This window comes from Rana temporaria, chromosome 13 (assembly GCF_905171775.1).
Source record: "Rana temporaria chromosome 13, aRanTem1.1, whole genome shotgun sequence".
NCBI lineage: Eukaryota > Metazoa > Chordata > Amphibia > Anura > Ranidae > Rana > Rana temporaria.
Genome location: NC_053501.1, coordinates 34,036,620 through 34,064,378, shown reverse-complemented (window position 1 = coordinate 34,064,378; position 27,759 = coordinate 34,036,620). Strand labels below are relative to the sequence as shown.

General features: G+C 47.2%; 1 long non-coding RNA gene across 1 annotated transcript; it reads left to right on the top strand.

Moving 5' to 3' along the window:
- Window positions 1-1,755: 1,755 nt before the first annotated feature.
- Window positions 1,756-26,423, top strand: LOC120920505. Its single transcript, XR_005744730.1, has 4 exons — window positions 1,756-1,913; window positions 18,149-18,250; window positions 23,380-23,491; window positions 25,360-26,423. It is a non-coding gene; the product is annotated as an uncharacterized LOC120920505 (long non-coding RNA).
- The last annotated feature ends 1,336 nt before the right edge of the window (window positions 26,424-27,759 follow it).

The following is a 27,759-nucleotide window of genomic DNA, read 5'->3' as shown; positions in this document are numbered from 1 at the left end:
ATACGCTTAAATATTGCTAAGATACGACCGGCGTAAGTCTCCTACGCCGTCGTATCTTAACTGCATATTTACGCTGGCCGCTAGGGGCGTGTACGCTGATTTACGCCTAGAATATGTAAATCAGTTAGATACGCCTATTCACGAACGTACGCCCGGCCGACGCAGTACAGACACGCCATTTAGGTTAGGCTTTTTCCGGCGTAAAGTTACCCCTGCTATATGAGGCGCAGCCAATGTTAAGTATGGACGTCGGGACCGCGTCAAATTTTCCGTCGATTACGTTGTTTGCGTAAGTCATTCGCGAATAGGGCTGGACGTAATTTACGTTCACGTCGAAAGCATAGGCTTTTTGCGGGTTAATTTGGAGCATGCGCACCGGGATACTTTCACGGACGGCGCATGCGCCGTTCGGAAAAAGCGCAATTTACGTGGGGTCACAATACATTTACATAATACACGCCCACATGTTCCACATTTGAATTAGGCGGGCTTACGCCGGCCTATTTACGCTACGCCGCCGCAACTTTGCTTGGTGAATACTGCACTTGCCTGTCAAAGTTGCGGAGGCGTAACGTAAATAGGATACGTTACGCCCGCACAAAGATACGCGGTCCCTACCTGAATCTACCCCAGTGCAGTCAATAGCCTAGGTGCAACTCACTTTAATAAACTGTAGTGTAGAAGAAATCAGGCACTAGGAAGAAGAAAGATGTTGTTTGTCTGGCTACTATTAGATGCAATAAACCAGATTATATTTGTATTGTTTATAGAAAATCTTTGTTTTACGAAACAAAATATTGAATACATGGTGTATCCATGACATTGTTATTACGGCGAGGGTTTTTGAACGAGAGCACAGCAGTAGTCTTTCCCTTTGAGATTGCATCTCTCTAGGGAATCTCTACATCATTCACCTGGAAATAGCAAATGGAATAAGGGATATATACAGTATATAAATACAGTATCTCACAAAAGTGAGTACACCCCTCACATTTTTGAAAATCTTAGGTCTTAGGACCCATTCACACAAATAACTGTGCGTTTTTTGACTGCGTTTTTACATGCATTTGAAGCACATTTGAAGCGCGATTGACGCGTGCTTTCCATGTATTTTGTGCTGCGTTTGCAGTGCATTTTTTTTTGGGCTTGGCTTAAAGAGGCCACGGTGCAGTGCATTTGAAGCGCGTTTTTAGTGCGTTTGTAGCGTGTTACCTGCGCTTGCGGTGCAGAAAAATGCAGCATGCTCTACTTTTCTTAATTGCACTGAACTGCACTGCAATGATGAGACCTAGTCCCATAGGATTACCTTGATTTTGGGCTGTCTGTGCAATTGGAATGCAGTTTAAAATGCACCCAATTGCGGTTGGGGGGTGGTAAAAATGCAACCAAACTTCATGTATTTCTTTTTGGGGGACAAAAGTCTAAAGGAAGAAAATCAGATTTTTTTTTTTTTCTAGAAACAAGTGATTGTAAAATGTTTATTATCTCTATATGACAGTGTTCTGTACCTGGAGCCTCACCGATCCGCTCCTCTGAGAATATCTGAGATATAAAAGTGACTTCCATCCTGCGGGGGCGATCACCTCCCACGCCTCCTCACACCATGACAGCCGCTCACATGATTCTTCTTCCATCATCCTCTCTCTCCACACCGGCCGGTCCTCCCTCTGAAGATGCTCTTGGGATGCTGTGAGCGTCACCGTCGCCCGGCAACGATCCCTAACAACGCAGCTTAGCAACTGGGTAGCCGCGGCTCCGCCTTCTGGACCAATCAGCTGTCAGCGAGGAGTAGAGCGGCGCGCGGCTGGTGCCGGGCTGGGAGAAGTCCGGGGACACGTGTGAGCGCTGCCTGCCCGCTGCCTGCCCACCGGGGATGAGCGATGAGAGGTGACTGCGGGGGGATCACATCACAGGTACTGGGGGGACTTCATCACTTCACAGGTACTGGGGGGGACTCCATCACATCACATGTACTGGGGGGGGGGGGGCTCCACACATCACAAGTACTGTGGGGGGGGGGGCTCCATCATTTCACAAGTACTGGGGGACTCCATCACGTCACAGGTACTGGGGGGTCTCCATCACTTCACAGGTACTGGGGGGGGGGCTCCATCACTTCACAGGTACTGGGGGACTCCATCACGTCACAGGTACTGGGGGGGGGCTCCATCACTTCACAGGTACTGGGGGACTCCATCACTTCACAGGTACTGGGGGGGACTCCATCACATCACATGTACTGGGGGGGGGGGGGGGGCTCCACACATCACAAGTACTGTGGGGGGGGGGGCTCCATCATTTCACAAGTACTGGGGGACTCCATCACGTCACAGGTACTGGGGGGTCTCCATCACTTCACAGGTACTGGGGGGGGGGCTCCATCACTTCACAGGTACTGGGGGACTCCATCACGTCACAGGTACTGGGGGGGGGGCTCCATCACTTCACAGGTACTGGGGGACTCCATCATGTCACAGGTACTGGGGGGTCTCCATCACTTCACAGGTACTGGGGGGGGGGCTCCATCACTTCACAGGTACTGGGGGACTCCATCACGTCACAGGTACTGGGGGGTCTCCATCACTTCACAGGTACTGGGGGGGGGGGGGCTCCATCACTTCACAGGTACTGGGGGACTCCATCACGTCACAGGTACTGGGGGGGGGGGCTCCATCACTTCACAGGTACTGGGGGACTCCATCACGTCACAGGTACTGGGGGGTCTCCATCACTTCACAGGTACTTGGGGGACTCCATCACATTACAGGTATGGGGGGGGGGGGAAGGACTCCATCACATCACATTACAGGTATGGGGGGGGGGGGGCTCCATCACATCACATGTACTGGGGGGGGGGGCTCCATCACATCACAAGTACTGGGGGGGACGGGACTCCATCACATCACAGGTACTGGGGGGCTCCATCGCATTACAGGTACTGGGAGGACTCCATCACAGGTACTGGGGGGGGCTCCATCACATCACAGGTACTGGGGGGCTCCATCACATTACAGGTACTGGGGGGGCTCCATCACATCACAGGTACTCGGGGGACTCAATCCCATCACATGTACTGGGGGGTCTCCTTCTAATCACAGGTACTGGGGGGACTCCATCACATCACAGGTAGTGGTGGGGAAGGGCTCCATCACATCACAGGTACTTGGGGGGGGGGGCTCCATCACTTCTCCCATACAACACACCTTCCTCTATACAGACACCTGCAACTTCTACATCACCAGCCTGACCATACACCATGCAATCTGTACAATCTCCGTCACATCTGTGCAGGGTCAGGGCCTTCCTGATTGGATGCAGATGTATCGGATAGATTAGATGTCTCCTCCTATACTTTTGATAAGTCTGGAATTGGTTGCAAAATCAGATTGTAATGTGTTTGATTGGCCTTTAGGGTCAAATATTGTACAATCAGATTGTATCGTGTATGGTGATCCGGAACACTTGTTTAGATTTGTGGTGTGTGGTTAAGCCCCATTTTTAGCACCCCAGCTACACACCCCCCCCCTCCTTAGCCTGGGACGTGGATGTTCATATGGTTTGCTTCATCTCTACAGCAAATACCCTCCCTTCTATCACACTTGGCAGCCACTAAGCCCACCAAACACATCCCATTCCAATGAACATGGAAGCAGTTGTGACAGGGCTGTCCTAATGCATGGGCACCATTGGGCACTGCCCATGGGCCCTAGGTGTACAGGGGCCCCATTAAAATCTTATATTACCTTATACTTGCCAACTGTCACGGATTTCCTGGGATAGTTACACTTTTTACTAAACTTTCCCGGGGATGTCTGTGTCCCGACTCCTAGGCAGCGTCCCAGCACCTGTTCTGTGCCCTCCTGGTCCCAGTATCTTTCCCTCCTGATCCCAGTATATTTACCACCTGATCCCAGTATCTTGCCCACCTGATCCCATTATCTTGCCCCCCTAATCCCAGTATCTTGCCCCCCTGATCTCAGTATTTTGTCCCCATGATCCCAGTATCTTTCCCTCCATATCCCAGTATCTTGCCCCCCTGATCTCAGTTTATCCCCCCCCCCCCCGGTTCCAGTATCTTGCCCCAATGATCCCAGTATTTTGCCCCCCTGGTCCCAGTATCCTGCCCCCCAGTTCCCAGTATCTTGCCCTCCTGATCCCAGTATCTTGCCCTCCTGATCCCAGTATCTTGTCCACCTAATCCCAGTATCTTTCCCACCTGATCCCAGTATCTTGCCCTCCTGATCCCAGTATCTTGTCCACCTAATCCCAGTATCTTGCCCACCTGATCCCAGTATCTTGCCCCCCTGATCCCAATATCTTGTCCACCTGATCCCAGTATCTTGCCTCCCTGATCCCAGTATCTTTCCCACCTGATCCCAGTATCTTGCCCACCTGATCCCAGTATATTGCCTCCCTGATCCCAGTATCTTTCCCACCCACCTAATCCCAGTATCTTTCCCACCTGATCCCAGTATCTTGCCCCCCTGATCCCAATATCTTGTCCACCTGATCCCAGTATCTTGCCTCCCAGATCCCAGTATCTTGCCCTCCTAATCCCAGTATCTTGCCTCCCTGATCCCAGTATCTTTCCCACCTGATCCCAGTATCTTGCCCACCTGATCCCAGTATATTGCCTCCCTGATCCCAGTATCTTTCCCACCCACCTGATCCCAGTATCTTTCCCACCCACCTGATCCCAGTATCTTTCCCACCTGATCCCGGTATCTTCCCCCCCCCCCCCCCCCCCCATCCCAATATCTTGCTCCCCTGATCCCAGTAGCTTGCCCCCCTGATCCCAGTATCTTGCCTCCCCCATCAGTATCCCCCCCCCCCCTGTACTTTGCCTTTCTGCCTTCCCTGTACTGTGTCCTTTGTGTTGATTAGTCTTTTATTTAGGCATGTTTTCTTATTGTTTACTGTAAATCAATGTTTATTGAAAGTACTAATAAATATGTTTAAAATTATCTCAGCTTTTTATACTTTATTCTTGAGTGTTAGAGCCGGTTCACACTTCCGCGTCACGACTTCGGGGGCGACTCTGCAAGTCGTCCTGAAGACGACTTCAGAGGCGACCAGCAAAACGACTTCTGTATAGAAGTCAATGCAGGTCGCCCCGAGCCGCCCCCGAAGTCGTGCAAGAACCTTTTTCTAAGTCGGAGCGACTTGCGTTGCTCCTATTAGAACGGTTCCATTGCATTGAATGGGACGCGCCAGTATGAACCGGCTCTTACAATGTGTGCGTAAATTGGGGCAGACTGATAGGGGCCAAGTGCATTCATTTGCCCAGGGACCCCTGATGCTATTAAGATGGCCCTGGGTTGTGAAACATTGGTGTGGCAACTATGGGGTTAAAACAGGCAGCAAGAAAGCATCACGTTATCTCAATCACTGCCTCTGAACAGCGAAGATCGCTTTTCAGAGACATAGCAGTCTAAACCTAATCTGGCCATACATGGATCAGAATTTGCCCCGTTCAGCAGGGATCAGCCAAATTTGAATCCATGTATGGCCATTCCCATATAAGAGGAGTCCACCTAGTGATCATATCCCATCCAACAGGAATGTCGGTAAATTTGTGTTTGAATAGAATATGTAGCCAATAGGCTGCGGTGATGATTAGTGTATGCTGAGAGTGGAGGGGTCCCGCTGTCCGGATACAATAGCATAAGGCACCCTTTACAATTATAGACAGTCTCAAGGCACCCCATTCTAAAATGTAAAAACTATTCGAATATTTTTTTTTTAATGCCTCCCACCCACAAGTCTAGACAAGCCCTAACTTGTTAAAGCGGGGTTTTACCGAAAAGTGTAACTTCCGCTTTAAGCTCTCCTCACCCCCTTACATGCCACATTTGGCATGTATTTTTTTGGGGGGGGGGGTGAGGGTAGAAGTGGGACTTCCTGTTTCACTTCCTCCTTCAGCCCAGGGACCGCCTCGGCGACTTCTCTTCTCTCCTTAGGTGGCCCCTCCCTTTAGGCGATCTCCAGGGACACGTGACAGGTCCCAGGAGATGGCCTGTCCATTCATAGAGTGCAGCATGACTCGCGCATGCGCAGTCAGTGCCCGGCCGTGAAGCCGAAAGCTGTCACGGCCGGGTGCCAACACTATGAATGGAGGCGCCGGCTGGAGAGGGGGGAGAGGAGCGGAGCTCTGGGCGGCCGTGTCGCTGGACCGCTTTAAGTAAGGCTGGAACTCCGCTTTAAGTAAGCTGTATTTTGATTGGTGTGAATTTATTTGCTGTAGAATTCAGTTGGGGAGCTAGAATAGCATTTGTCCATTATTACAAACAAATGCTAGAGCCAGATGACCCAGAGCCAAGATTTTAGTTTTTGGTGGATGATAGTGGGCTGTCTGTGAATCCAACTCTCTCTCTTTTCCTGCTGCACAAGAGTGGCAGTCTCACCCCTGTCGTTGTATTTTTTATAGTTAAACCACTTTTGGACCGCCCACCGTACATATCCTGTGACAGGGCAGCCGCTCTTTGGCAGATCACGTTCCTAGTACTTGATCTAACACTTACGGGTCTGGGGCTCGCGCACGTAGGTGTACAGGGGCCCCATTAAAATCTTATATTACCTTATACTTGCCAACTGTCACGGATTTCCTGGGATAGTTACACTTTTTACTAAACTTTCCCGGGGATGTCTGTGTCCCGACTCCTAGGCAGCGTCCCAGCACCTGTTCTGTGCCCTCCTGGTCCCAGTATCTTTCCCTCCTGATCCCAGTATATTTACCACCTGATCCCAGTATCTTGCCCACCTGATCCCATTATCTTGCCCCCCTAATCCCAGTATCTTGCCCCCCTGATCTCAGTATTTTGTCCCCATGATCCCAGTATCTTTCCCTCCATATCCCAGTATCTTGCCCCCCTGATCTCAGTATATCCCCCCCCCCCGGTTCCAGTATCTTGCCCCAATGATCCCAGTATTTTGCCCCCCTGGTCCCAGTATCCTGCCCCCCAGTTCCCAGTATCTTGCCCTCCTGATCCCAGTATCTTGCCCTCCTGATCCCAGTATCTTGTCCACCTAATCCCAGTATCTTTCCCACCTGATCCCAGTATCTTGCCCTCCTGATCCCAGTATCTTGTCCACCTAATCCCAGTATCTTGCCCACCTGATCCCAGTATCTTGCCCCCCTGATCCCAATATCTTGTCCACCTGATCCCAGTATCTTGCCTCCCTGATCCCAGTATCTTGTCCACCTAATCCCAGTATCTTTCCCACCTGATCCCAGTATCTTGCCCCCCTGATCCCAATATCTTGTCCACCTGATCCCAGTATCTTGCCTCCCTGATCCCAGTATCTTTCCCACCTGATCCCAGTATCTTGCCCACCTGATCCCAGTATATTGCCTCCCTGATCCCAGTATCTTTCCCACCCACCTAATCCCAGTATCTTTCCCACCTGATCCCAGTATCTTGCCCCCCTGATCCCAATATCTTGTCCACCTGATCCCAGTATCTTGCCTCCCAGATCCCAGTATCTTGCCCTCCTAATCCCAGTATCTTGCCTCCCTGATCCCAGTATCTTTCCCACCTGATCCCAGTATCTTGCCCACCTGATCCCAGTATATTGCCTCCCTGATCCCAGTATCTTTCCCACCCACCTGATCCCAGTATCTTTCCCACCCACCTGATCCCAGTATCTTTCCCACCTGATCCCGGTATCTTGCCCACCCCCCCCCCCCATCCCAATATCTTGCTCCCCTGATCCCAGTATCTTGCCCCCCTGATCCCAGTATCTTGCCTCCCCCATCAGTATCCCCCCCCCCCCTGTACTTTGCCTTTCTGCCTTCCCTGTACTGTGTCCTTTGTGTTGATTAGTCTTTTATTTAGGCATGTTTTCTTATTGTTTACTGTAAATCAATGTTTATTGAAAGTACTAATAAATATGTTTAAAATTATCTCAGCTTTTTATACTTTATTCTTGAGTGTTAGAGCCGGTTCACACTTCCGCGTCACGACTTCGGGGGCGACTCTGCAAGTCGTCCTGAAGACGACTTCAGAGGCGACCAGCAAAACGACTTCTGTATAGAAGTCAATGCAGGTCGCCCCGAGCCGCCCCCGAAGTCGTGCAAGAACCTTTTTCTAAGTCGGAGCGACTTGCGTTGCTCCTATTAGAACGGTTCCATTGCATTGAATGGGACGCGCCAGTATGAACCGGCTCTTACAATGTGTGCGTAAATTGGGGCAGACTGATAGGGGCCAAGTGCATTCATTTGCCCAGGGACCCCTGATGCTATTAAGATGGCCCTGGGTTGTGAAACATTGGTGTGGCAACTATGGGGTTAAAACAGGCAGCAAGAAAGCATCACGTTATCTCAATCACTGCCTCTGAACAGCGAAGATCGCTTTTCAGAGACATAGCAGTCTAAACCTAATCTGGCCATACATGGATCAGAATTTGCCCCGTTCAGCAGGGATCAGCCAAATTTGAATCCATGTATGGCCATTCCCATATAAGAGGAGTCCACCTAGTGATCATATCCCATCCAACAGGAATGTCGGTAAATTTGTGTTTGAATAGAATATGTAGCCAATAGGCTGCAGTGATGATTAGTGTATGCTGAGAGTGGAGGGGTCCCGCTGTCCGGATACAATAGCATAAGGCACCCTTTACAATTATAGACAGTCTCAAGGCACCCCATTCTAAAATGTAAAAACTATTCGAATATTTTTTTTTTAATGCCTCCCACCCACAAGTCTAGACAAGCCCTAACTTGTTAAAGCGGGGTTTTACCGAAAAGTGTAACTTCCGCTTTAAGCTCTCCTCACCCCCTTACATGCCACATTTGGCATGTATTTTTTTGGGGGGGGGGGTGAGGGTAGAAGTGGGACTTCCTGTTTCACTTCCTCCTTCAGCCCAGGGACCGCCTCGGCGACTTCTCTCCTTAGGTGGCCCCTCCCTTTAGGCGATCTCCAGGGACACGTGACAGGTCCCAGGAGATGGCCTGTCCATTCATAGAGTGCAGCATGACTCGCGCATGCGCAGTCAGTGCCCGGCCGTGAAGCCGAAAGCTGTCACGGCCGGGTGCCAACACTATGAATGGAGGCGCCGGCTGGAGAGGGGGGAGAGGAGCGGAGCTCTGGGCGGCCGTGTCGCTGGACCGCTTTAAGTAAGGCTGGAACTCCGCTTTAAGTAAGCTGTATTTTGATTGGTGTGAATTTATTTGCTGTAGAATTCAGTTGGGGAGCTAGAATAGCATTTGTCCATTATTACAAACAAATGCTAGAGCCAGATGACCCAGAGCCAAGATTTTAGTTTTTGGTGGATGATAGTGGGCTGTCTGTGAATCCAACTCTCTCTCTTTTCCTGCTGCACAAGAGTGGCAGTCTCACCCCTGTCGTTGTATTTTTTATAGTTAAACCACTTTTGGACCGCCCACCGTACATATCCTGTGACAGGGCAGCCGCTCTTTGGCAGATCACGTTCCTAGTACTTGATCTAACACTTACGGGTCTGGGGCTCGCGCACGTAGGTGTACAGGGGCCCCATTAAAATCTTATATTACCTTATACTTGCCAACTGTCACGGATTTCCTGGGATAGTTACACTTTTTACTAAACTTTCCCGGGGATGTCTGTGTCCCGACTCCTAGGCAGCGTCCCAGCACCTGTTCTGTGCCCTCCTGGTCCCAGTATCTTTCCCTCCTGATCCCAGTATATTTACCACCTGATCCCAGTATCTTGCCCACCTGATCCCATTATCTTGCCCCCCTGATCCCAGTATCTTGCCCCCCTGATCTCAGTATTTTGTCCCCATGATCCCAGTATCTTTCCCTCCATATCCCAGTATCTTGCCCCCCTGATCTCAGTATATCCCCCCCCCCCCCCCCCCGGTTCCAGTATCTTGCCCCAATGATCCCAGTATTTTGCCCCCCTGGTCCCAGTATCCTGCCCCCCAGTTCCCAGTATCTTGCCCTCCTGATCCCAGTATCTTGCCCTCCTGATCCCAGTATCTTGTCCACCTAATCCCAGTATCTTTCCCACCTGATCCCAGTATCTTGCCCTCCTGATCCCAGTATCTTGTCCACCTAATCCCAGTATCTTGCCCACCTGATCCCAGTATCTTGCCCCCCTGATCCCAATATCTTGTCCACCTGATCCCAGTATCTTGCCTCCCTGATCCCAGTATCTTGTCCACCTAATCCCAGTATCTTTCCCACCTGATCCCAGTATCTTGCCCCCCTGATCCCAATATCTTGTCCACCTGATCCCAGTATCTTGCCTCCCTGATCCCAGTATCTTTCCCACCTGATCCCAGTATCTTGCCCACCTGATCCCAGTATATTGCCTCCCTGATCCCAGTATCTTTCCCACCCACCTAATCCCAGTATCTTTCCCACCTGATCCCAGTATCTTGCCCCCCTGATCCCAATATCTTGTCCACCTGATCCCAGTATCTTGCCTCCCAGATCCCAGTATCTTGCCCTCCTAATCCCAGTATCTTGCCTCCCTGATCCCAGTATCTTTCCCACCTGATCCCAGTATCTTGCCCACCTGATCCCAGTATATTGCCTCCCTGATCCCAGTATCTTTCCCACCCACCTGATCCCAGTATCTTTCCCACCCACCTGATCCCAGTATCTTTCCCACCTGATCCCGGTATCTTGCCCCCCCCCCCCCCCCCCCCATCCCAATATCTTGCTCCCCTGATCCCAGTAGCTTGCCCCCCTGATCCCAGTATCTTGCCTCCCCCATCAGTATCCCCCCCCCCCTGTACTTTGCCTTTCTGCCTTCCCTGTACTGTGTCCTTTGTGTTGATTAGTCTTTTATTTAGGCATGTTTTCTTATTGTTTACTGTAAATCAATGTTTATTGAAAGTACTAATAAATATGTTTAAAATTATCTCAGCTTTTTATACTTTATTCTTGAGTGTTAGAGCCGGTTCACACTTCCGCGTCACGACTTCGGGGGCGACTCTGCAAGTCGTCCTGAAGACGACTTCAGAGGCGACCAGCAAAACGACTTCTGTATAGAAGTCAATGCAGGTCGCCCCGAGCCGCCCCCGAAGTCGTGCAAGAACCTTTTTCTAAGTCGGAGCGACTTGCGTTGCTCCTATTAGAACGGTTCCATTGCATTGAATGGGACGCGCCAGTATGAACCGGCTCTTACAATGTGTGCGTAAATTGGGGCAGACTGATAGGGGCCAAGTGCATTCATTTGCCCAGGGACCCCTGATGCTATTAAGATGGCCCTGGGTTGTGAAACATTGGTGTGGCAACTATGGGGTTAAAACAGGCAGCAAGAAAGCATCACGTTATCTCAATCACTGCCTCTGAACAGCGAAGATCGCTTTTCAGAGACATAGCAGTCTAAACCTAATCTGGCCATACATGGATCAGAATTTGCCCCGTTCAGCAGGGATCAGCCAAATTTGAATCCATGTATGGCCATTCCCATATAAGAGGAGTCCACCTAGTGATCATATCCCATCCAACAGGAATGTCGGTAAATTTGTGTTTGAATAGAATATGTAGCCAATAGGCTGCAGTGATGATTAGTGTATGCTGAGAGTGGAGGGGTCCCGCTGTCCGGATACAATAGCATAAGGCACCCTTTACAATTATAGACAGTCTCAAGGCACCCCATTCTAAAATGTAAAAACTATTCGAATATTTTTTTTTTAATGCCTCCCACCCACAAGTCTAGACAAGCCCTAACTTGTTAAAGCGGGGTTTTACCGAAAAGTGTAACTTCCGCTTTAAGCTCTCCTCACCCCCTTACATGCCACATTTGGCATGTATTTTTTTGGGGGGGGGGGTGAGGGTAGAAGTGGGACTTCCTGTTTCACTTCCTCCTTCAGCCCAGGGACCGCCTCGGCGACTTCTCTTCTCTCCTTAGGTGGCCCCTCCCTTTAGGCGATCTCCAGGGACACGTGACAGGTCCCAGGAGATGGCCTGTCCATTCATAGAGTGCAGCATGACTCGCGCATGCGCAGTCAGTGCCCGGCCGTGAAGCCGAAAGCTGTCACGGCCGGGTGCCAACACTATGAATGGAGGCGCCGGCTGGAGAGGGGGGAGAGGAGCGGAGCTCTGGGCGGCCGTGTCGCTGGACCGCTTTAAGTAAGGCTGGAACTCCGCTTTAAGTAAGCTGTATTTTGATTGGTGTGAATTTATTTGCTGTAGAATTCAGTTGGGGAGCTAGAATAGCATTTGTCCATTATTACAAACAAATGCTAGAGCCAGATGACCCAGAGCCAAGATTTTAGTTTTTGGTGGATGATAGTGGGCTGTCTGTGAATCCAACTCTCTCTCTTTTCCTGCTGCACAAGAGTGGCAGTCTCACCCCTGTCGTTGTATTTTTTATAGTTAAACCACTTTTGGACCGCCCACCGTACATATCCTGTGACAGGGCAGCCGCTCTTTGGCAGATCACGTTCCTAGTACTTGATCTAACACTTACGGGTCTGGGGCTCGCGCACGTGCCGCCAGCGACCCACTTCCGCTGTGATCATACGCAGCGGGAGCCCAGCAGCGGGTACCGCAGACTCAATGTCCGCTGGCACCCGCCGATTAGACAGTACACAGGCAGAATGGCAATCTGCCTATGTAAACAAGGCAGATTGCGTTCTGGCAGAAGAGAAGGTATTGATCCTGTGTTCCTTCAAAGCACCCCCCACGTAGTGACAAAACACAGGCTAGGCACACACTTAGAAATCACATACCTGTACGTGATTTTCTTCTTTGTCTCTGATTGGACACAGCAGGAGCCAATGTCCGCTGGGAACCTAGCTGTTATTCAGAGAGAGGCAGATTCTCAGTCTGCCTATGTAAACAAGGCAGACCGCTGTTCTGCCAGAGGGGTAAATGGAGATCTTGTGTTTCTGCTAAGCAGAAACACAGATCTCTGTTTTCCTTTAGTCAAAGCACATCCTGCACAATTAGAAAACATTCTAAAGGCTCGTACACACGGTCGGACATCCAACAAAATTTCCCTTGGCTTTTTGTCCTAATTGATTTGTCCGATCACACCCATAGCATACACACACTCTGACTTTTTCGGCAACCAACACGAACGTAGTGACGTTTCAACGTACTGCCGAGCGTTTAAAAGAGGAAGTTCACATTCTCCGACGTCACCCGTTGCGTTCCTTCAGCTACTCTATAGTTAGTTGACGTTTCGTGTGAGTGCTTTCTAGATTTCAAAACTTGCCGCGTCACGAATGTGCGTTTTCAAATACGAACGCTAGTTTTACTAGACAGAAGGCTTCCGGGTGCTCCTTACTTCAGAGAATGCGCATTTTACTTTTTACAAAAGTCCAATTTGTTGACGTAAAGTTGATCCGTTCGCAGACCCAACTTTTTGTCCGATGAAAGCCAAAAAAGTTGGTCCGATGGAACGTACACACGGTCGGACAAATGCGAAAAGTTCTGGATTTTGAAGTTGGTTGGGCAAAAGTTCGACCCTGTGTACGGGGCTATAGGGAACACATTTAACCCTTTGATTGCCCCTGACGTTACCCCCATTCCCAGACTGTGTCATTAGTACAGCGACAGTGCATATTTTTAGCATTGATCACTGTATTAGTGTCACTGGTCCCCAAAAAGTGTCAGTGTACCCTTTGTCCAGTGCAATATCGCAGTCCCGCTATAAGTCACTGATCACCGCCACTACTAGTAATAAATAAATAAAAATATACCATAGTTTGCAGACGCTATAACCTTTGCGCAAACCAATCAATATACGCTTATTGGGATTTTGTTTTACCAAAAATATGTAGCAGAATACATATTGACCTAAAGTGATAAAGACATTTTTTTTTTATTGAATATGTTTTATAGCAGAATGTAAAAAAAGAATTAAATATATATATATATATATATATATATATATATATATATATGTATAATTTTTTTCCAAAACTGATGCCCCTTTTTCGTTTAAAGCGCAAAAAAAACCAAAAAAACTCAGAGGTGATCAAGTACCACCAAAAGAAAGCTCTATTTGTGGGGAAAAAAAGACATAGGCCCAGATTCTTGTACACTGGGGGTATCTCTGCGGCGGCGTAACGTATCCGATTTACGTTACGCCGCTGCAAGTTTTTCAGGCAAGTGCTTTATTCACAAAGCACTTGCCTGTAAAGTTGCGGCGGCGTAGAGTAAATCACCTGGCGGAATTCAAATTCGGCGGGTAGGGGGCGTGTATCATTTAAATGAAGCGCTTCCCCGCACCGAACGAACTGCACATGCGCCGTCCGTAAAATATCCCAGTGTGCATTGCTCCAAATGACGTTGCAAGGACGTCATTGGTTTCGACGTGAACGTAAATGACGTCCAGCCCCATTCACGGACGACTTACCCAAACGACGTAACTTTTTAAAATTTCGACGCGGGAACGACGGCCATACTTAACATTGGCTGCGCCTCATATAGCAGGGGCAACTTTACGCCGGGAAAACGTTGTAACTTTACTGCGTCGGCCACGCGTACGTTTCGGGAATTTGCGTATCTAGCTAATTTGCATACTCGATGGGGAATTCCGACGGAAGCGCCACCTAGCGGTCTCAAAAAAAAATGCAGTTAAGATCCGACGGCGTAAGAGACTTACGCCTTTCGGATCTAATGGATATCTATGCGTAACTGATTCTAAGAATCAGACGCATAGATACGACGGGTCGGATTAGGACTTACGACGACGTACATGGCGCTGCGCCGTCGTAAGTCCTTTAAGAATCTGGGCCATACATTTTATTTGGGTACAACGAGGCATGACAGCGCAATTGTCAGTTAAAGTAATGTAGTCCTGTATCGCCAAAAAAGGCCCCGTCATTAATCTTCCGGACATAAGATCTGATAGGTGACTCTACTGACCTTCTAAATCTGAAATGTTCTGGGTAGGGTAAAACGCTAAAAATCTATAAGACAGAAATCTATTTTATTGCTGGGAGTTTATTATTCAGGTGACAAGGCGTCCGATTCCTCTTGCAATGATTTCTATGTTGTCGCTGAATGTCTCCTTATCGTGTAGGCGGGTTTATCAGGCCGCCAGCATTTACACAGCTGTTAGACAATTCAGTTCACACCGGGGTTGCTAACGTAAGATAATGGATGGATACAACAGCAGAGAGGGTTTGCTAAGTAATAAAAGATCTCTGTATATACAAAGCGCACAGTTATATGATTGCACAGACGTAATCTTGTATCTGTGTCACTTTTATCATGGCCTCTTGTGTTACAAGCTGAACTCATGACAGATTAAAGACACACGTGTAATAATAACTCTCGCCTTCTATTTGATTACATATAATACAGTTTATCCATAAAATGTCCTATTATTTTTTAACATTTAACATTTTTTTGTATGTTTATGGGGTCCATTTACACGCATGCATCGTGGTAATGCATGTGGAAATGATGCATTGCGGAGCCCTTTATTCTGAATGGCACCCTACCTAGTACCCTAAGGTGGTTGTCTCCAAGCTGCGGCCTGCGGGCCGGATGCGTCCCATTTGCTTGCCTTTATCTGGCGCTTGGGGCACTATTCCTTCCACTGACTCCTACAGTGGGGCTTAATTCCACTCAATGACACCAATGATAGGGTACTATTCCTCCCACTGATAAGAGGCATTATTCCTCTCAATGACACCAACAGTGGGGCACAATTCCTCCCACTGACACCAACAATGGGGTACTATTCCTCCCACTAACACCAACAATGGGGTACTATTCCTCCCACTGACACCAACAATGGGGTACTATTCCTCCCACTGACACCAACAATGGGGTACTATTCCTCTTCTGATAAGAGGCATTATTCCTCTCAATGACACCAACAGTGGGGCACAATTCCTCACACTGACACCACTGATGGGGCACAATTCCTCCCACTGACACCAACAATGAGGTACTATTCCTCCCACTAACACCAACAATGGGGTACTATTCCTTCCACTGACACCAACAATGGGGTACTATTCCTCCTCTGATAAGAGGCATTATTCCTCTCAATGACACCAACAGTGGGGCACAATTCCTCACACTGACACCACTGATGGTGTACTATTCCTCCCACTGACACCAACAATGGGGTACTATTCCTCCCACTGCCACCAATGATGAGGTACTATTTTTCCACTGTCAAAAATAATGGGGTACAATCCCTCCTGCTGACACCAATGATGGGGTACTATTCCAACCTCTGACACCAACAGTAGGGCATAGTTTCTCCCACTGACACCAATGATTGAGTGCTATTCCTCCTACTGCCAAAAAGAATGGGGCACTATTCCTCCCACTGACACCAATGAGTCCTTTGCATTAGTCCTTCGACTGACACTAATGATGAGGCACTATTCCTCCCACTGTCACTAATGATGAGGCTCTATTTCTCCCACTGATACCAATGATGGGGCACTATTCCTCCCACTGACACTACTTATGGGGCACTTTTTCTTCCTCTGACAACAAACATGAAGCTCTGTTCCTCCCACTGACACCAATGATGGGGCCCTCTTCCTCCCGCTGACACCAATGATAGGGCTCAATTCCTCCCACTGACACCAATGACGGAGCACTATTCCGTCGACTGGCACCAATGATGGGGCACTATTCCTCCCATTGACACCAATGATGGAGCACTATTCCTTCGACTGACACCATTGATGGGGCACTATTCCTCCCTCTGATACCAATGATGGGGCACTTTTCCTCCCACTGACACCAATGATGGACTACTATTCCTCAACTGACAGCAATGATAGGACTCTATTTCACCCACTGAGAGCTAATGTGACACTATTCTTGCCACTGACGCCAAAAATTAGCAAAAAATGCCATCCAGGCAACCACCCTTTAAAAAAAAAAAAAAAAAAAAAGACTAGCAATGACTGGATGCATATTTCTCCCATTATTCTTAGGGTGCAGTCACACTTATAAGCGTGCTTTTGTGCGTTTTCTTTTGCGTATAGACGAGCATTGCATTGAGTGTTCACATTCATTTTCAATGGGCAAACAACAAAGGCCCAGATTCACAAAGAGCAAGGCGCACATTACGCCGCCGTGGAGCAAACACTGTACGCTACGCCAACACAGCGCAGAGAGGCAAGCATTGCATTCAGCAAGCCTGTGCTCCCAACGCTGCGCCAGCGTGGCGTGGATTTCGAAGGCGCACGTCGGCGTAGGTGGAAGTGGGCGTGAACACATGCAAATGAGGCGTGACCCCATGCAAATGATGGGCCGAGCGCCAGACAGGTACGCATCACGAACTGCGCATGCGCCGTGACGTAGACGCAAGCCTCACAACCACGCCGGCACAACTGCCTAAGCTACGCCGGATCACTGCGTACGCCGTAAACATAACGTACGCCCAGCCAGACACACGTCCAACGCACAATACGCCGGCTTGTGTTCCCTGGTGCAGACCTGAGCATGTCTGTTGCCGGGTTGCACCTCCTTTATGGGGAATAACTTTACGCCGGACGTACAACTTACGCGCATCTCGCGTAGCATGCGCCGGGCACACGCACCTTTGTGAATCGCCGTATTTCCCTCATTTGCATGTTTGAATGGCTAATCAATGGGAGCGGCACCACGCGCCCAGCCTAAATGTGCGCCCACCCTACGCCAGCGCGTGCAAGCTACGTCGGCGGGGTGTAGCCTGTTTTTAGGCGCATATTAGTTTGTGGGTCTGGCGCACACATACGCCGGCGCACATTTGCACTTACGTCGGCGTAACGTGTTATACGTAGGCGTAAGTGCTTTGTGAATCTGGGCCAAAGCTGTCTCATTTCTTCCCACCACAAGGCAAGGAACGTGTTATTATTATATGTGTTGCCTGGGTTTGTTTGGTCTGTGCGCAACAGTGAGCGCAATCTTATCCTGTTTGGTTTATAACCTGCCTTGATGTAGCTGCTTTAATTTTGCTAGATGGTGGAGAGCACAGGGAAGTCCATGTAGACAGGTGAATCCACTAAAGGGATCTGTTTTTAGACCTTGATCCTAGTGTGGAAAATGAATAGTAATTAAAGTTGTTTGCACATTGTTAACTCACCTCCATGTGACCGAGCCATCATTAGACAACATTACAGGTAGGAATAGCCCTCAGCTCATTAATGTTATTGTTGTGTCACCTGGGGGTTGTTGCATCATCATTTTCCTATCAGGTTTATTATAGTAGGATGTACACTTATGTTTCTTTATGTTCAACAGGTGAGCTTATAAAGAGATGCTTACAGTGTGCTGCGAATGGTTGGGACACGTTGCTGATGGGTCCTGAATGAGATGCCCTGTGGATTGATCTGTGACTTTCAGGTGGGTGAAAAGCTAATTCTGATTCGTGTAGATACCTGGTGCCCAACGTATTGCCTAAGGGTCACATGCGTTCCCTGACACTTACTGTATGGTCCAAAGGGCCCTTGTAGACAGAATTATGTGTCTTGCTTACTCTAGCCAGTGAAGGAAAAATATTCTATACAATGGTTTCTAGTAGTTAAAGCAGGGCTCAAGTCCTGCGGGAACGCGTGGGAACGGAGTTCCTGCACTTTTTTCACAGCAGGAACGCAGTTCCCTTTGTAGGACTAGAGCAGCCGAGCCGCCCGAGCCAATCCTTCACTAAGCGGCGATGCCCAGCGCGAGTTATCGCAGGATTTAGAAAGAACTTGCTTAAAGTTCTTTCTAAATCCCGCGATAACTCGTGGCAGACCTCCGCAATGTCTCCTGGGAACAATGACAAAAGCTCCCAGGAGACATTGCGGCATCAAGGAAGTGACGGAATACCCGCACACTACCCAATGAATCCATATACAGGAAGCGGCCAGTAACATAAAGGATTACTAAGGTACAGTGGATCGGGGAAAAAAAAACATGCGGTTTAGCAATTATGCATATGAGCGTATAATTTTTATTTTTGGTGGGGGAGTGGATCTTGGGTGGGAGTTCCTACACTTTTTTCCCCAGGACTTGACCCCTGAGTTAAAGTGATTTAAAAAAAATAGCAAACATGTTATAGTTACCTCCTCTGTGCAGTTGGTTTTGCACAGAGCATCCCGGATCCTCCTCTTTTCGGGTCCCTCTTCGCTGCTCTTGGCTCCTCCCTCCTATCAAGTGCCCCCTCAGCCAGCAGCTCTCTATGGGGGCACCCGAGCCGAGTCAGAACTCTGTGTATCCATTCAGACACAGAGCCTGGTCCCGCCCCCTTTCTCCCCTGGTTGGCTGGCTGAATTTGATTGGGGCCAATGGGGCTGTGTCTCAGACAATTCCAGTCTCCAACAACTCCTGTTATGCCTGCAGTCTTTGACCATCTCTTGTGACATGTCCACAGTGTTATTTTTATTATTATAATACAGGATTTATATAGCACCAACAGTTTGCGCAGCACTTTACAACACGATGGCAGACAGTACAGTTACAATACCATTCAATACAGGAGGAATCAGAGGGCCCTGCTCCTTAGAGCTTACAATTTAAAAGGGAGGGTCAAGTGATACAAAAGGTAATAACTGTGGGGGGTGAGCTAATGGTGAAAATGAAAGTACTGTTTTTATTTGGAGGCAGGATAGGCTTCTCTGAAGAGAAAAGTTTGCAGGAATCGATTAAAAGTGGACAGAGTAGGAGATAGTCAGACAGATTGGGGTAGGAAATTCCATAGGATAGGAGAGGCTCTGGCGAAGTCCTGGGGGGTAGCCTAGGTAAGCCAATGAGGAGAAAGTTACAGTAGTTGAGGTGAGAGATAACCAGGGAGTGGATTAGGAGCTTTGTGGTATCATTGGTTAGGAAGGGGTGTATTTTGGAGATGTTATGGAGGTTGAGGAAGCAAGCTGTGGAAAGTGATTGGATGTGGGGCTGAAAGGAGTTCACCACAGGATTACACCTTGGCATGTGGGGATGGGTGGATGGTTGTGCCATTGATCTTGACAGAGAAATCAGGGAAAGGGGCACATGGGAGGGAATATTATGAAATCGGATTTGGACGGGTTGAATTTGAGGAAGTGGTGTGACATCCAGACTGATATGTCGGTCAGTAAACTAGTGATGTGTGAGGAGACTGATGTTATGAGCTGAGGATTAAAGAGATAGATTTAGGTGTTGTCAGCGTAGAAAGGATATTGAAAGCCATTGGAGGCAATCAGCTGACCCAGGGAGGAGGTGTAGATTGAGAATAGGAGAGTCTTCAACAATTCCTATGATATGTCTGCAGTCTTTCACTGTTCCTTGTAGCATGTCAGCAGTCTTAACTTTCCATAGAATTAGTGAGGTCAGGGGGCCACAATTATGGAGCCCTTTGTTAAATTAATTGACTGCTATTTGTGTATACTCTGTGGCTGTACAAGGGCCCTATAGGAGTTACAAGACAATTTAACTAGATGGGAGTTTGGAAATTGCTGGGACCCCCTCCACTGTCATATTGGCATTAACATGATGCCCTAACCCAGGGATCTTCAAACTATGGCCCTCCAGTTGTTCAGAAACTACAATTCCCATCATGCCTAGTCATGTCTGTGAATGTCAGAGGTTTACAATGCCTCATGGGATGTGTAGTTCAGCAACAGCTGGAGGGCCATAGTTTGAGGATCCTTGCTTAACCAAACAAACAAAATTGTTTTCACACGGGGCCCCTATTATTGGTGTCAGGTCACCTGTGGCCAGGTGACAAGTCCACCCCGTTGGGGTCAGGGATGCACCACAGGGTAGTGCAACCTATGGCCGACTGCTGCGATTATAGAGGAAGCGTGAACCCAAGATCGCCCGGGGCGCGAAGTCCAAGACCCAGCTTTGTGTTCACCAGAGCCTCTAGTGGTGAGGATGGCCTTCACCGCAGCTGGATCCAGGTCGCGACCCCTGGGATCCCCTAGGTCACGCTCCGCAGGGAGAGAGGGGAAGCAGCAAGCAGGACAAGCGGTAGTGATGGGTAAGCCGAGGTCAGGGCAACAGGCAGACAAGGGTAACCGAGGGACAGGCAAAAGGTCAGGATCACAGGCAAACAGGAGAAGTCAGGGACGAGCCAAAAACGGTACACAGGAAAATAATCGTAGCACACTGCAGACAGGAACTAAAGCTAACAACACGGTTGAACAGCAAAGCAGACTAGCAGTGCAGTGGTTAATATAGGCTTCCTGGGATGGCCTAGGGTGGAGCAATACAGGGAGGAAGGTGATAAAAGACAGTCAGAAGGAGGGTCAGGCCTCTAATGAACACATGGAGAGCAGGTAAGCTGCCAGACTTTATTGCATATCCATGACAATTGGTTGTCGACAATTAGCCTTGAGAGAAACATGGAGGCTGCCATTACTGAGCTCTGCGTCTCAAAACCCCCTTAGCCCCTTGAATATCAGAATGTTTGAGGGTGGGTTCACACTAGAGCAAGGAATGGCCCACAGCAGGGGGTCTGGTGCATCTACATTCACAGGTAATTTCAGCCCTTTTTTTCCCCTGAATTCTGTCCTGAAATGGACCAAAATATGTACAGGACTCCTGTGCAATTTGCAGCGGAGCCGCTCTGAAGATGTGTGAACCGGCTCCGTAAAGAGCCAGTAACAATCTCCAGCTATGCGAATTGAATGCGGGGAAGCTCACATCCAATTCACAATAGTGTGAATCCAGCCTAAAAAAGTACCTTGGTAGACAAGGGGTTAGAACAGTGGTCTGCAAATTGTGGACAGTTCGATCTGTCTAATTCAAGTGTCAACTGTCAGTTCAAGCTTTCCTTGAACTGGCCTTTCATTCACTTTTCCTCCATCTGAGACAAACATGCAGCTCCCATACCCTCCCTTTGACACCAATGATGGGATACTATTCTTCCCATTGACATCAAAGATGTGTTACTATTTCTCCCATTGACAATAATGATGGGGAATTATTCCTCCTCCCTTGGTAACCACAGGCAGTAGATCATTGTTTATTTCCAATTCTAAGCAACCCTAGGGAATTTTTTAATCCCACTGACCACCAAGTCTGGGGAATTTCTTACTCCCATTGACCATTGACACTAGGGCATTTTTTCTCCCTGCTTGAAGGACAGTGAACTAGAAGGTTTGAGGACCCTTTCTTTAAAGCTTCCAAAATGATGCACAAAGCTCGCTGAAAGCTTTGCAAATGCTTGTTGTACACATTAGTCCTGCATACTGAAACCCACTTGTACAAGGCCCAAGGATTAGGGTGGATGAAAGATTGATATATACCTACATAAAGCTACATAAGGCTCTGTTATGTCAATCCTGGCTTTTGGTTCAGTGCACACAATGAAACTGCTCATTTGGGGAGAGTTTGGTAGGGATTAATATGCACCCGCCAAATTCTTCATACAACTGAAATATTAAAGAGCACTATGAGCCTAGCAACATTTATTTGCTATGCTCCCAGGCTTGCTTGGTAATTTAACATATTCAGATAATGAGACCCTTCATCCCCCCAAAATAGAATTTTGCTACCACCCTAATGTGTGACTTTTGATGCACGTTCATAGGTACTGGTCTAGAAATTACCGTACTTTCATAAAGGAGCAGGATAGTCAACATGGTCTAATTTTTCCAAGCTCAGGCCTTGACATAAAGCTAGTTCTTGTGTTTTTTTTTATGGTGAAAAAAGTTATGGCCACTTTTAGTCTCTCTCAGATGCTCATGTGAAGAATGACAACACAGGATTACTGTTGGGAGACAGGGACAGTAAAAAGCCTTGAAACAAGAACTTGGACCACCATTATTTCAATGAAAGCTGCACATTTGAAAATCCTGTATTGAAAGGCCTTTTAAAGTGACATTAACACTATAATGACATATAATGTATGGCAAGGGTGGCCAACCTTTTGAAGAGCGAGGGCCACTTAAGCAACTTAGTAACCAGTCGCAGGCCACAATGAGCAGAGCGGACGGATGACGGGTCACGACGACTCTATAGGCCCTCCGATCTACTCAGATGAAAGGGGGTGAATTCTCTTCTGTTTTTCTGATTGGAGGTAGGTCGGCGTAAACGGACATCTGTCGCTCTATAGAGGTAAATTGAGGGTCCCATTTGGTCGGGCTGATCGTGTGAAAATGGCCTAAGATTGCTTTCACACTGATGTGCTGTGGTTTACCCACACGATGGGTGCAGTGTAGGGAACCTGTGTCTATCCTGCGGGTTAGCTGAACTTCGCTATAGACTCCGCCTGTGGCAAAAGCCGGCGCTGTAGAGGAAGCATCGGCTTATGTGACTCTGCTCCGCAGCCGCTTTCTTCCTCTACCACCAGCTTCATTCACAACACTGATGCTGTAGTATGGCGGGTCGGGCAACCTGCGATCTGGGCTTGCCAACCCGCCATTCCAGAGCAGGAGGTCGCGGGCCACATCAGAGGACTCCGCGGGCCACTGGTTGGCCACCCCTGCTGTATGGGTTTTTAGTGATCAGCTTTACATATACTTTAATTGATAATCTGACAGTCACTTACATTTCTGTTTATATTGTAGGTCTATCATAAGAAAGACAAATCCATTAACAACGTCGAAAGTAGCCTACTTTAAGAGGAAATATGCAGAAGAAGAAAATGTACATCAAGATTGCCAAGGATGTTTTCCAAAAGTGAGTCAACTGTGTTATATGTATTTTTTACCTTTTGATAACTAAATTATTTAATTGTCAACATAGCATTTTGGGAAATTAAGTGGGAAAAAAAACATTTTGCAAATTTGTAAAAAACAAAACAAAAACAACATCTCGCTGTCCAAGATCTTAGCTTGGGTTTTACCATCCTTTTTTTCGAATGAACGGTTTTGTTCTCCTTGCCCACATCCACATGGGATATCAGGTTGTGGATATGTTGGCACATGGGGTAGAAATGATCACATATCACTACACTAATTAGGTCAGAAAACTCAGGCCTCGTACACACGACCGAGTTTCTCGGCAAAAACCAGCAAGAAACTTGCTGGGAGATTTTTTTTTGCAGAGGAAACCGGTCGTGTGTACATTTTTGTTGAGGAAACTGTCGAGAAACTCAACGAGCCAAAAAGAGAGCATGTTCTCTATTTCCTTGAAATGGAGAAAATTGGCTTGTCGAGTTCCTCGACAGCCTAACAAGGAACTCGACAAAGAAAACGATGTGTTTCGCCCGTCGAGGTCCTCGGTCGTGTGTACGAGGCTTCACAGTGTTAAACTGACAAAGCAGTAGAGTCCTAATTGGCCCAAGGTGTTTTTCACATTTCCAGTCTACGAGCTACTGTGTAGGGAATCCCAGGGGGCTAATATCAGCTGGCCTTATACCTGTAGAATTTCCTATTAACATTTTGCATTTGAACTGTAGGCACTCATTACACCATCATTATTAAGAGGATATTACCTTATTTTGACACTTTTTCCATACAACATCCTCCCTCATGACAATTTGGGAGTGTGTCGATGAGCCCTTAAGGAATATAATCTTTCACAAATCGAATTTACAGGAACAAACAATGTTTCATGGTAAAGCCTGTTCTATTTCCAAAGTAACTTTGACTAGTGCATTGGCATAACACTAGTTATGATTTTTCTTGGCCAGGAGCCAGTTTAGGAATAGAAATTTGTCTGTTACCATTAAATGCAATAAAACATTTCCATCCTTGTCCTTCAATTTTTCCTCTAACTCTGGTAGAAAGGAATTGTTGGATTCACCCTTTTAAGGCCTTGTACAGACGAGCGAACATGTACGGACATGTCCGCTGGCCCGAGAACCCGCGGACCGTTTTCATTGGACATGTCCGCTCAGAGATTTTGGTCTGATGGTTGTACACACCATCAAACCAAAATCCCCGCGGACAGACAGCGCGGTGACGTGGCGGTGACGTTGACGCCGCCACATCCGCAAACCCGGAAATTCAATGCTTCCAGGCATGCGTCGAATCACTTCAACGCCATGCGCGGGTTCTCGGGCCAGCGGACATGTCCGATGAGTCGTACTGACCATCGGACATGTCCGACGGACAGGCTTCCAGCGGACAAGTTTCTTAGCATGCTAAGAAACTTTTGTCCGCTGGAAACCTGTCCGCTAGGCCGGAAAATTGTCCGGTCGGCCCTACACACGACCGAACATGTGAGCGGAAACTGGTCCGCGGACATGTTCGGTCGTGTGTACGAGGCCTAACTCAGCTTTAGGTACTTATGTACTTAGGTACTTATGCTAGTTGTATGTAAAAATTCAATAAATGGTTTATAATGTATACATAAATATAAAAAAATTGTGTTTCTATTTCTGCCTGTAGTTCAGCTTAAATATGTGTCTCCAGTCCGGCGTAACTCATCTTTTTTTTTTTACTACCACTCTGTTCTATCACCAGAGAAAAGAGAAATGCTTAATAGTTCCCCATGTATCAGTGTTACAGCAATGGGGATACATTTTCTGGAGGGAAAGTGGTTAAGTAGAAGAACTAGTAAACCGATAAAAAGATTAACGCCTTTGTGATTTACATCTGCAGCACCTGATATTACCTGAAGACCGGACTTGCATTCTTAAACTCTCTCTTGAGAAGCTCCGGTTCTTGGAAGACCCCGAAATCTACTTACGGAGGTCCGTGCTGATCAATAACCTGCTCAGGAAAATCCACCTGGAATCCGATAAGGAGAACTATGAATACTACAAGGGGACCCCCAACAACAAGAGTCCTTATACAGACTCTCGAAAACGGGTGAAACTCATGGTAAAAGGTTGCTATTCTCAATCTCTGTACTATGAAGAGCTGAGGTCATATCATATTGTGCCTTACACTACGGATGATGTCCTCTACCAGATGGGCTACAATGGAGGTCACATGGCACAAAACTCTCAGCTGCTTATTTATCGGATGAAAGAGTGACTGCCTGCTCAGCTGTACTCTGGTCCAAGTCAGCTACATCCAGAAATGGAAACGCGATAAAACATGGTTTCGCTTGCAAGTAACTTCTTTTTTTGTGGAACAAAAACGACAGGTGAAATATTGACTTAAAGCAGTTCTGTTGGTCAGTATATCAGATGCGTAATTTTACAAATGGCATAGCTTTTCATCACATGTATGCATAGGATGCACATATGTCTGTTGCTCTGGCAAATCTTTGAGTCCCACCGGGTGATAGCTAGGCATTGTAAGATTTTTTTTTTTTTTTTCAGTTTTTAGATTATTTTTTTTTGTATGAGTGGAGCTTTGTTTACTATTAGACTACAACCAAACTTCTGAAACAAACATTCTAGCTTAGCTTGGAGAAATGTTTTGTTATCTGCAGTATTTTTAAATGTATGATTCTTTATAAGCTGTTTATAAGTTGGTTTACAAAAAAATGTCATGGATACTGAAAGGTCCCTTCGGGTATAGGCTTCTTAAACTGCCTACGTTGCTTAGTTAAAAAAAATTAAAGAACCTGGACCTGCAAAAGAAGAGGCTTTAGACTTGCATGTCCTTTTCCCGTTTCTCCAATGTTTGCTTTGTTGCAGAGAAACAGCATCTCTACATCTGAGTGTGGCGAATGCCTGGTCCCCCGCTATGCTCTGTGGCTCCTTACACAAACCCCTATACAGGACACTGGTGGTCAGTGGAAGGAACCACAGCATGCAGTGGGGGTTTCCAGGCATCTGACACCTCCAGGAGTGTGTGGAGAATTTGACGATTTTTAAGGTGGATGTTAGTCTTGAACAGGAGGAAAATGGGAGGAATGGGGATAGGACAGGTGAGTATAAACTGTTCTCTATAAAGGTCCTGGTTTGTTACTTTTTTTTTTTTAAATCAAGCGGAAAAGTCGCTTTAACATTCTCAGGGATGTGGTAGGTGAGGTTTTGCTCCAGAATTTCATTCTACATATGTCCATTGTGGTTTTAAGGTAGACCTATTTTCTAAATTTAACCATTTTGTATTGAGCATATAACAACAATTACATGACCAGAGGCTATCTTTAGAAGAGCATGCCACAATTATCAGTAGCTCCTTAGTTTTAATAAGCTGCACGTATCTGCAGATATCCATTCTTCCTTGAATTTTTTATCCCTCCTGCCTCTCCAGTCTTCTTACATCTTATTTAGGATACTTAGGAGTTTAGGAGAGGGCCGAGCAAATAAAGTCTATATTTGCATATCATTCTTAACTCCCCGTAGCTCTGAATCCCCTGAATGTTTCGGTTTATGATTTTTACTGAAGGCCACTTCTGCTTCTCAGTTTGGTTTGCTCATGTGTATGACACATTTACTTTAAAAAATATTGCCACTTTAAAATATGTTATGGTTATTGTAGATAGAAGATGGGGACATTGATTTAATAGAGAGCACCTCAGTGGTGGATTAAAGACAATCTGGAGATAGAACTTTACACACATGTGTTAGGAGTTGAAGACCATGGCCAATCAGTGATCAAATATGGCCTTATTGGGATATATTATATAGGCTAAAATATATTGCACTAAAGTTGGGGAGATGCCCTGATCATTTTTATATTAGTATTTACATACCTTTAATAAAAAGGATGGCAAACCTAACATACAAATAAAAAATCTATTAAAGAGGAAAAACTCTGAGCAGTCCATTCCTTCTTCAGATCATCAAGAACTAATAAAAGAATTGGGTGGAGTTGGGCTATTTGGATCTCCTCACAGGCATTCTTCCTATTTAAATAGTTCAATGTAGTATCTGCTTATAGGAGAAAATTTACCGAATGTTACAGAAAGCAGCACTTCTTATTTAAAAAGGCAATGATTCTGATGCAGATGAACACCTCATGCCGCGTACACACGGTCGTTTTATGTGATGAAAAAAAATGACATTTTTCAAAACGTTACTTTAATTGACCGTGTGTGGGGGAAAACGTCGTTTTATGTCTTCTAAAAAACGACCAAAAAAAATTGAAGCATGCTTCAAT